Below are 12,049 nucleotides of genomic sequence, written 5' to 3' on the forward strand. Positions count from 1 at the left end.
AATTCCTTGAAACAGAAGGGCATTACTTTGAGAAGACATTGAGTATCAACAGAGAGTTAGAAAACTCACGGTGAACATGAGACATGACCAAAGCCCTGCCTTTTCAGGGCCTGCTAACAAGGGGTGAAATGTCAATCATCCAGATGTGGCTACCATCTTAACTTTTGTGGCACCCTCCCCTAACCAATGAAGGTGAATCAAGGTGGCCCTTCTTATTAGCAGCCTTGTTCTAGGCCTCTTCTCTAAGAAGGGGTCATACCTTCCTTTAAAGGTGACATTTATGGGATACATTCCCTCTGCTCCAAGATAGTATCCAGACTGAAATGTTCAGATCAAATAGAAAGATACAAAACTCATAGAATCTGCTCTTTGGTCCCCAGAATCACATCAATTCAAATGTTATACATTTGATTTCCCCAGGAGATTTGAAAAAGCAGCTTTTAGGCATAAAGGCTCTCTAAATAGCTAAAAGCAGGGCTTTTTTGTCATAGAAAGCTCAGAATGGAGTTCCGGCACCTTTTTTGGATGGAACCTTGTAGGGTAGGCAAGGCGGGTTGTATGACATGTGTGAGTTCTGGCACCTTTTTCTTTTACAAAAAAAGCACTGGCTAAAAGGATCCAATTCAACTGAATATGATTCAATTAGTTATTTCAATTTAAAGATTCAGTTGGCATGCCTTCAGAATCCAGACTGAATAGCCAAATCAAGGCACAATCAACAAAGTAAGAATTATGGACTTCAATAAGGCATTTTAATGCAAGAATTAAGTTATAAAACCTTGCAAACTGTGATAAGAATCTCCAGCCCTCTTGTGCAAGTGAATGTGTTAAAAGAGAGTCTTTGAACATCTTGAATCTTTTTACAGCAGGGGCTGTATGAAATAAGTGAATTATACATTTATAAGGATTTTTCCAGACTACTCTGGAGGATGGTGACTCTCGTCCAGGCTAAGTAGCCAAAACAAATTGGAAGATTAAGTTCCTTCCATTGTACTCTATCCCTTCCTCCCTACGAACATGACACAGGTGTCAATGAAATTTAGTCCTATCCTTGTCCCCTTATCATGAAGGGTTACTGAGGGACTGTAAAAAGAAGGAAGGTGTGTGTTTGTGTGTGTGTGCTCGCATGCGTGTAAATGTGTATATGTCTGACCTGCTTGGCAGCAGCATTAAAAGCATCCATAAACTCTGCAATATCCTGTGAATCAAGAGCCCCAAAGACCTTCCGGGCTTTGTCTGTGTCACGCAGAACACCACCTTCTAATGTGTAGTCAGCCAGTTGCCATGGTGAGAGACTTGCCACTGCATCCAGCTGTGGAAACAAATTTAAGGTGATTCTTATTCAAAGGAATTTCAGGGTGAACCCAATATCCTTTTCAGCCTCCCACATTTTTCTCCTCCTCCTCTAGCCAGTGCTTTATTTACTGCATTAAAATCTGGATTCAGGCCAACCAGGTCTTGATAACTGGCCAATCTGCTGAAGCGTTTAAAATTGGCATTTAACCAGTCCAAGCTGCCCCGGGTATTTTCAATGCAAGGATCACCTGGAAAGATAAAAGGCAGTATCAGAAAATGGTGTAATGCTTCTGTGGGCCTGTGGATTAAAGGGCTAAAAGGGGGAGGAGTTGGGGAGACTACTGCTCACAAAGCACACAATTAAGAACCACACATATTATTTTTTCAACATTTAAAATTTAAAATATTTTTTCTAAATTCTTCAGTTTCTTATATTCTTTTTCTTCCTATTTTCCACAGGGGATCTCCACAGAAATCAAAATGGTAGACACAAGCTAGGTATAGGTAAGAAATTTGTGTTCTTTATATACATAAATTTAAATTTAGTTATTTGAAATGCACCTTTCTCTGAGTTCTGCAATTCAGCTTGCCAAAACTGTAACAGAGGGAAGTATTCATCAAAAGGCACATACATTATTCATGACAACAATGTGTTTTATTTGGAAAAAATATTTAGCAAAAAATGAGGCAAAATTGGAAAAAAAACATGCATGTATTGAGACAGTGATTTCAGGACAAATTTAAATTTTTAAATTTCCAATTTAAAAAATGGATTCTCAAGTATGGAGTACCAAACATATCAGACTGGAAAAAAAGGAAGAATTGTAAGGAATCAGAATTGATATATCTCCTATTCCAGAGCAAAATGCAGGTTTAAAACAATTTTAAATTTTATTGTGCTAATAGTTTAACATATCTCATTGCTAATTTTTTTAATTGAAAATAAGGAAGTTGATAAAATATCCCAGTTAAATGGTATAAAAATTTATGAAAAAGTAAAAAAATAACATCATGAAGATGCTGCATTTATGGAGACTGGAAGGCTTTTTCACTTTTTTTTCAAATAAATTACATTTCCTACAATCAGGGGAGACAAAAACCTTGAATAGCACTACATGATCATCCCTTCAAAAATACATAGATGATGTATGTATTATATGGAATCCGAGAGCATCTGGCAGTCAAAAAGTGGTGTGACCCTGCAATCAAAGCCTAGTTTCTGACATGCTGCTGGTAAAACTAAAACAAAAACCCGCCAAAATGAATTTTGTTCACACTGCAGATGTCACCTTGACTTTTTTAACACCTCCCTGTGAGGAATCTGTGAGGCAGCTGTGGAAGCGTAAGGTGTTCTGTTCTGACATTAATTCTGCAGTGCCCATCCAATAGAATCATATAAAGCATTTTGACTAATTTAAAGGTTGTCTCCATAAGAACGGATCTCATTGGAAGCAAAGAAATATTTCTTTGTTTTAAAAAAGCAACTCACAACACAGCAATTTTGATAACAGATAAGAGAATTTGAGCTGCTTTGTGATGGGCCAATTTCTTTATAAAGTAGAAAGAGTTTTCTTTACAGAAAGTCCTTGTTTAACTATTATCTTGTTTAGTGACCGCTTAAGTTACAATGGTGCTGACAAAGTAACTTTGCAACCAGTCCTCACATTACAACTGTCACTATATGATTATTATTTGTGTGCTTCACAACCGGCTTCCAACAAGAAGACTCAGTGGAGAAGTTGGCAATAAAATTGCAAGTCACATCATGTGACATCTCACTTAATGACTGCAGTGAGTCGCTTAAAGACTACAGCAGAAGCCTGTTGGTCATGTGATGTTTCACTTAGTAAGCACATTGCTTAGTGATAGACAGTGGCGTAGCGTGGGTTGTCAGCACCCGGGGCAATTTGCGCCCCCTAACCCGGTGACGTCATGGCACCGCCGAAAAGACGCGCCCCGCAGCGGTGTAGACTTTCCACGAAGAGTCGCGCGCATGCGGGATGCTTCCGGGTCCCTCTCGAGGGCGGCTGGGCGGGGCTCCGACCTGCAAGAGCCGCTGCATTCAAGCTCGCACGTGAGCCCCGCTAAATAAAGCCACGCATGCGCACGAAGCTAGGCCAGCCGGCCGGCGGGTCCGTCTTCACTCGGCCAAGCCTGCGGGGCGCTTGCGGTTGGCCTGAGCCTGGGCGGAGAGTTGGGCGCTTCTATTTATTTTATTCAGTTTATGTGGCCGCCCATCTCACCTGCCGGACTCGTTTCGCTTTGCAAGAAAGAGCAGCTCGAGAGCGGAGCCAAGCCGACTCTGTGCAGCCCTTGGGGCTCCCTGAGCAGCTCAGTGCGAGCGCGCCCCCCCCAGATGTTGCGCCCGGTGCGGCCCGCCCCCCCTGCACCCCCCACGCTACGCCACTGGTGATAGAGTTCCTGGTCCCAAATGTGATTGTTAAGGAGAAGTATTTAAGCATACATGTTTGAAGTGGCGCAATCCAAGCTTGTTCTCTATGCTGTTAGGTCCATCCTGAGTTCTATCTGATTTGCTTTTTATTATAGTAGCTCTTAGTCAAAAAAAGAAGTTTGTTGTTCTTACCTCCTTGAGAAATCTTGGAAGTCAAATAGTCTATGGCAAACTTGTAAACATCTTGACAATTTTCTGGTGACATATGCGGAAAACTCCCATCCAAGCCAGCCATTCTGAGCAGGGAGAAAAAGAGGAAATAGATCAAATCTTTAGATGCCATGGTGATAGGGAGAGAAAGAAAGTTTTGATTCCTAGATTTGGATACAGAATACAGAAAAAAGAGTTGCAAGGATTTATTAATAATTAAAAATAATAATTAAATTAAAATTACCATCAGTGAGGCACTACCTTGATGTGGTTGTGGGGCTTGTGTCCTCTGAGGTAGGTGAGAGCTATGCCAAAGTTTCAACCATACTGGGCAGGTCTCATCAGAGGAGTCACACAAAGAGTGTCTCTCCCATAAAAAATATGGTGAGATGTAAATTACAGAAACCCAAACCAGCTCTGTCGCTGCCTGCTAGATGTTGGAGTCTTGGACCTCTGGTGAAAAATGGGCTACAAGGACTCAGGACTGTTCACTAAGCAAGCAGGTCCAACAGCTGCAGAACTATTGGGAGGAAAGCTGTTTCTCCGTTGCAAATATTCAGAGATTGAAAACAAAGAAATAATGATCTGTTATTACATATCAAGTCCAAGAAGAAGATAATATTTGAAACAAATGCACCAGTTCTGGAAAGAACAACATCCAGAATCATAAATAACAGAGACTAGCAAATAATGATTTCCAATATGAAACAAAGTATTTCCAGAAGCCGAATTGGAAGAACTGCCAAGGTCTACCCAGGGCAAAGAAGTACTTGCCAGAAGTAATTCAGACTGTGCAGAGCAAAGGGAGAGTTGGTTGTAGAGAAAGCCAGTACAGCTATAGAATTGTTTTCAGACACCAGACACTCTCTTCTTTGCTCGGAAAGAACAAAGCTCTCTAACTAAAGAAGTCAAAGAACTGAAAGAATAACTGAGCATCTTGAACAGCGCAAAAATAACAGAATAAGATTGCCTGCATTGAAGCTTGTTTCCAAGAAACAGCTCACAAAAGGATCAAAAGATGCCAATACTGTAATATAAGCTCCAGCTCTCTGTAAGAAACAAAGCAACTAACGCACATCACTCCTGCAGTTATAACTGAAGGGCTGGGACACAAAATCAACAAAGAAGAAAAAAAGCCAAATGGTGTTTCAACAAAGTGGAAGATCAGCCTGGAAAATAAGATCAGCAAGCTGAAATCAGATGCAAGCAAGCCAGGACTGATGAAAGAGAAGAAGCTGGATGTCTATGAACTGAAGAAGCTTCTTGGATAAGAAGTGAAATGTTTTCAAGGAAAAAACCCAAAGTCCAGTTGCCTTTTGAAAATCACTTTTGGGACAAAAGAAGCTGAAGAACATGAAGATCAAATAATATCTAATCAAGAAATACTACTTAGAAACAAGGAACATCAAGGAAGCAGCAAATAACAACTATATCTAAGATCAGCAGATATGAAGATGGATTTGCAAATAATAGGCAGAATCTCCAATTTCAATCCAATCGGAAACATTTCTACTGTAGGAAAACAACAACGCCCCCCAGAGAAAGAAATATTTTGGGGAATATTAAAAAGGCAGAATATTATATTTCCCCAAAGGAATGATGAAAAAGATCTTAAAAGGCAGAAATCACCCCCCCCAGTCTTTCTGCCCCAAGCAGAGGCCAGGTCTGTAGAAATGCAGATTTGATAATCCTTTCAGAAAGAGTGGAGCCAGGAAGTTTAGAGCTAATGTGATTAGAAAGACAAAGATCCCTAGAACCAGCAACCCCTAAGCTATCCAACACAGGACATAGCCATCGGCCATAGCCCCAGGGAAGCAGGACATGACCTTTAGGACATAATAGGATTAACCCACCACCATTAGAATACCAGAAGGCCACACTGAACCTCAGGTCAACCTTCATGCCATAGGAACAACTCCAAACACAAAAGCCCAAGGAAATATAAAAACCCACCACTCCCAGCAACATGTGGTCAACTGCTCCAGAGCCACATGCTGTTGTGATTCTGCTCTTCAATAAGCTACAATGTTCTTTCTAAAGCAGTCTCCATTTTGTTTATTCCGGGTTTGGACTGGACCCTGCTGAAGACTTTTCTTTCAACACTACAAATCCATCAGAGACAGAAGCAAATCAGCTAACACCTGACAAGGAAGAAAGAGTACAGTTCTGGGTACAGATATGGGCAACCCAAAGAAATACAACAAGAACACAGGTTGATTAAAAGATGTGGATAAGAATAAAAAAGAAGCTGAAATAAAAGAACTTGTAATAACAACAGAAATAGTGGAGAAAAAGACAAGGAAGACCAAGAATTGGTCAGACGAGGTGTGGATGAACTGCATGGATTTTGGTTGAAACACCTGGCTGGTCTACCATCTCAAACAAGTGACTGTCTAGCCTCTTCTTACAAATCTCCAGTGATGGAGTGCCCATGATTTCTGGAGGCAAACTGTTCCACAGGGTATGACTCTGGATGGCTTACAAAATTTATTGTTTGTTTATGGTTGCCCATTCCAAATTCATTACTCTGGAGAACTAGAATGTTAAACAAAATAAAAGCATTAAAAACAGAAAAAGAACCAAACAAATTCACCAGACTTGACTCCACTGGATTTGGAAAAAAAAGACACTGCATGAATGACAATAAAAATAAACACAGGCAGCTGTTCAACTTGCTTATTTCCCTTAGTCTCATTTGAAGCCCTGATAAATCTATCAATAAGCAAATTACTCACATAGCTTTGAAAGTGCCACAAGGGATAGTTTTGGGGATCATTGCAAGGGTGGTGGCATTCATACTGGGCAACCACAGAATCAGCTTATTCTGGAACCAATCTTTGTACTGGGAGACAGAGGCACTGGGGAGCAAATCTTGCATCTTGTAGAAAAAGGCTTCAAGCATCAAAAACCTCACATCTGTGTTTTCCAGGAACATCACTCCCTTCTGATAAGTAGAAACACAAATAGACAATTCATATTAACCAGTCCCCGCCCCCCCAAAAAAACCAGGGGAAGGAGGGAATTATGGCCATCTTGATTTCTTTGACACCCCCACAGATCCTCTAATTAATAATTCAAACCAAAATGGCAGAGAAATACAGACCATGGGACCACAGTTAATCAAATCAAGAGATTGTAAACCTAAGTGGCAGGGAAGAAGAAAATAAAATAAATGCAGCTTTGGGAAGAACCCAACGGCCATTTTGCTTTTTCTTGCTAAGCAAGGGCACTCCAGGCCCTTGGCTCCACTCTTGCAATCCAAATCTCTCAATTGAGGTTGCTGAAAAGACAAGGCCCAGCTAAGTGCATTGCTTCAAAGATCCTACTAGCCTTTGGGAGCTGTTTTTGATCCTATGCATTGGACCAAAACAATTATTGAATTTATTCCATTAATTAAAATAAGCCAGAAGGAATTCCAGATGCTTCATGTGTCCCTAAATCTTTTCAAGATCTAATTGTACTTGGAATTAATCTTGGATGGATTCTCTCTCCTGCAAATGGGTGGAACTGAAGCAAGGAGCAGACTAATCAAAGGCAAAAGGCAGTGAAGCCCTCTATTCACTCTCTTTCAGGTTCCTTTTTTGTACCTAATTATTTTCTCTCTCTTCCAATATCTTCTCTTCTTTTTTACCTGCAACAACTTGTTGGGGGCGGGGGTGTATCAATTCTTCTGCATCTGGATTGATCCTTTGCAAATGACTTCTGAAATCAGACTGGGGACCACATGAAATGAAACTTCTCTGGCCTGAGGTTTAAGTTGCTTGGCCCTAAGTAGCATTTCTACGTCTACTTAGAAAGTTGCATAGGGGAATCATTGCAAAGAGTGCAAAGAAAAGCAACAATGATGATAAGGGGTCTAAAGGCTGCAGTACTGAATCCCTGCAGGCAATATGGTTTGATGACAAAGTTGATTAAAGACAACTTACCTGTGATGCAGTGAGGACAAACTCTGTCACAAAAGCGGTGGTCTCTTCCAGAGACCTGTTCTCTAAAGGCATCAGAAGTGCACGGACCATATCAGGATTATGCAGGATGTTAGAGCCAAAAAAGACGTGAGCAAGTTGGATAGAGGTGAGATTATCTTTGATTTCAAACTGTAAATATATGATAAATACATGATAAACAAATATAGTTTTTTGTGGGGAAATTTCTTTTATTACTCTACTATTGATGCCTTCATTTTTTTGAATGTGATGTTGCATCTTATTCCTTTCTGAAGATTATGTTGTGCACATGTACCCAACTTGCATTTAAAGATAAGACTGAGTTTTTTGGGTTTTTTTTAAACCTAATCCCTCCATCATGGCTCAGGAAAAAGACAATCAGAAGTGAAAAGCTCACTTCTGGATCTAAAAATTACCTTTCTAAATAGAGTTTCAATCTGTTAATTTTCTTTTTTTAAAAAATATCAGGCTCATTCTTTGGTTAGAGAGAACATTCTAATAGAAAGAACATACTAACATTTCTCAAGTATGATTAAATATGTGCTTGTGACTTGAGATATGACAGTGAGATAGTTTGCCATCTGCTGCATCAGATCAGTCTTGTTAATTCTCATGTTCTCCTGCAAATCTAGTGAAGAAGAAGCTTCAAGACCTAGTGCTTGGAGTAACAATTGGGGTTTTTTTCACGTTCCCTAAAAGGCTGTCATCAGACTTGAATATCACTTAGTTTTGGTGGGCTAAAACCAACCAAGATGTGTGCCAGCCTTTCTGTCTTTGGTTTTGACTTTTGAGAACAACAAACAAGCATGAATATTCCTTCTTTACTTTGCCAAAGTGAGCCAAAGTCCTAGAGCTTGATCTGTTTTGTCCCAATCTAATCATAGAGAAACTAAGCCTAGAGAAAGACATCTCAGGCCCCTGTTGTAGAACGTATGGAGGTCTGACAGATTGACGATTCTATACATTACAGTTTCCCCAAAAGTGCTTTTTTAGGAGGCAACTGGACTTTCTTGTTTTTCTTTGAAGAAGTTTAGCTTCTCATCCAAGAAGCTTCTTCAGCTCTGAGTGGATGATGGGGAATGGAAAGATTTGGTCATTTGTATTTTGTAGAGAGTCATTGAGGCCATTTGGAGGTTTATCTTTGTCCTCAGGATCACCTGAGTAGTGCAAATATGTGGAGCCTTCTTGGCTGCAGGATGTTTTTTGCCCTGTGTCCCTTCAGTGTTGAAGACAGACGCGGGCTGCTGGGAATGAATCTGTGTTGTCTGAATCTTAAATTGAAGGGCAAATGGCTCCTGTAGTCTGCAATGTTTTCTGGAAATACTTTCATACTCCAACACAATTCAAAAGGTGTTCGTTGGCTCTCTAAAATAATGTTTATGACTCTCTAAAAGAATACAAATGACCACTGTCTGCAAGGAATATAAATCCTTCCATTCCCCACCATCCAGTCAGAGCTGAAGAAGCTTCTTGGATGAGAAGCAAATAAAACCAAGAAAGTCCAGTTGCACCTTTGGGACAACCATGACCTGGATGACTGAGAATCTCCATAGACAGGTTGCAGTTTCTTTTTTCAGCTCAAAGCCTCTTGCTGCAGAAGGCCAGAAAGGGCTCTGTGTCCTTTCTTGGAGGACTAAAATGGATAGAAGTGAAAGGAAGCTTCTCAAAGGTCAGAGTCCAAATGCAGATGACCAGCCACACCATGGCTATCTGTAGCTTGAGCAAGGGAGGCAAGTGACATCACAAGTGTTATGAGGTCATCAGAAGAGCCAGGTAGAATTTAGGTGAAATTGGAAACCCATTCTGTGCCTAAGTCTGCCTTGCAGGTGGAATAATTTTGGCATGGGCAATGTAGTCCTTTGCCCCCTTTCATTTAAATATGATATCTAATTGCTACTGCATATGTATGTATATTACATTATGTGAACTAATTATGTGAAATAATAAATTTATTTTTTTAAAAAAAGAATGGATTTGTCAGAAAGAATGCAAAACTTTTGAAAGCAAGAATGTACAAAAGGAGGGTAAAAAATATAGAAGATGGCAGGTGTTAGGTTGTGATTTAAGACACATTCCCTTTCCACATTATTTTTTCATAGAAAAGGACTAGATCTTCAGTCATAACAAAATGACCACCATCTTGCAGATTTTGATCCACTCACAGATACCTGTGGTGTCCTGTGCCTGATGCATTTTTTTCATCCCTCATAAACAAGCTTTTCCACCTTGAGCTGCTTTTCACAGCAGAGCACTTTTCTAATAAGAAGTGCTAGTGCAAGTTCACAAACTCAGCCCTGAAGCTGATGAAAGGGTTTCAAGTGCACCAGGCAAATCGCCAGTGCTCACAAATTCCTCTTACTTGCAATGCGTTCCTTTCCAAAGAGAGTCCATAGGAACATGAATTGCCTTCTTGTTAATTATCCCAGCACCAGGATGAGCATTCCAAGGGGGTGGGGAGTGGAGAAAAAGGGCAATACGTTTTGCCCTTTTTCCTGGCATTTTTGTGAATCAAATTCTGGAGACTATCCATTGTTTGAGCTTACCCAGTTGTTGAGGGAGTGAAAACCCCTGGCATTGTAAGCATGTTTTAGGGACAATTTTTGTTATAGACTTTCTTCAAAGTTTTTACTATTCCGTGGTGTACCTGTTCTATGATATCTAAGAATAGAAGTGAAAGGAAGCTTCTATTCAAATGTTATTATCATCATTATTTTTTGGTGTATTTGTTCTATCAGAACCAACGTAGAAGAAATTTCCTGACAGAACAATTAATCAGTGGAATGACTTGCCTCCAGAAGTTTTGAGTGCTCCAACGCTGGAGGTTTTAAAGAAGAGATTGGACAACCATTTGTCTGAAATGGTATAAGGTTTCCTGCTTGAGCAGGGGATTAAACAGATCCCTTCCAACTCTGTTATTCTGTTATCCTAAATTAAGGATCAATGTGCAAATGTGCTGCCACCACGTGGCTGTTCTTGGGAAATTGTAATATGCTAATTGGGTCTGCCAGTACCTTCCCCCTTTGTGATGTATTTCCTATCCTGCTCATGATGCTGCACTAGGATCCACCCCTTCTGGGTTGGACTTCCTCCTTCTCCTTCCTCCCTTGTGTTCCATCCTCCATTGTAACATTTGAACACAAGCCATGCAGACAGTAATCCTGTTACTGTCTTTCGACCTTAAAGCTCCGTCCAGATTCACCTGACCACACCTTCACTGCTGTAACCACCTTCTACATGCAAAATAAAGGTATTTCAGATGAACCAGGTGCTTTATGAGTTCACTGTCTGGAAAGGGCCGTTAAATGTGACTAAATTCGCTTAAACAGACCAATAAGTGTCTTAACAAGGAATTATATTCGCAATACAACTGCCTGTAGCAGAACAGCAAATGAGCAGCAAAACATGGTTAGAAGCACATAACAAAAAACTATGTGAGGTGATAGGATGAAGGCTGGGAAAGGGAGTGAAATATTTCAGATCATGCAATCCAGCTATAGTACCGCACTGAAGCTGGCCAGCAGCTTGGTCAAATCTTCATAAGGAGCTTGTCTAACAAATGGCCCAAGGTGGTCTTGCAGCCAGGACTCTGTACTCTTGGTGTGAGAAGAACATGCAGATCCTGTCATGTCAAAGGACAGAAAAATAAATTCTAAGTAGATATCCACCTGGAACATCATTTTTTTTAGGTTGGCTCTCTATTAAGTTTATTAGGAGGAATAATAATCAATCCTGACATTCTTGATATCATGTGCAAACCAAACATGGAGGTTTTTTTCTATAAAACAATAAAGTTTCCATTAAGCAGAATCAACTCTTCATGACTTCATGGACATATCCAAACAGTATTCTTGGCAACACTATTGAAATAGTTTGCCATTCCTTCTTATAGGAGTATTGCATAAAGAGCATTGGTGCCTGCTTGCATCAGTAGAACGAACATAGGCCCTGCTGATTGGTTGGCTGTATCTCTTATCTCTTCCTTGTAATTATCACTGCAGAACTGCAAAATTCATATGATGGCAATTACCTGTGATTTTGTGCTGGGTGTTGAGGAAAGCAAATAAAGTATCGTAAATGCCTTTTCGATTGGCCAGTGGAATGGAAGGATAAACCTGGCCGAGAGAGGATACCCTGGACAATAGCAACAAGAAATATGGTGTCACAAATATCCACTTGGTACTGAGGATGTTTTACAGTGGCTCAAGAA

At 40.3% G+C, this 12,049-nt stretch overlaps 1 long non-coding RNA gene across 1 annotated transcript in view; it reads left to right on the top strand.

Moving 5' to 3' along the window:
- LOC310646478 overlaps positions 1-1,800 on the top strand; it is a 49,345-nt gene extending 47,545 nt beyond the window's left edge. The window contains exon 3 of the long non-coding RNA XR_014493699.1: positions 1,756-1,800. This is a non-coding gene — a long non-coding RNA (uncharacterized lncRNA). The remainder of the gene's footprint in view (positions 1-1,755) is intronic.
- Positions 1,801-12,049: the final 10,249 nt, after the last annotated feature.

The sequence above is a fragment of the Vipera ursinii genome (assembly GCF_947247035.1).
Source record: "Vipera ursinii genome assembly, chromosome: 13".
NCBI lineage: Eukaryota > Metazoa > Chordata > Lepidosauria > Squamata > Viperidae > Vipera > Vipera ursinii.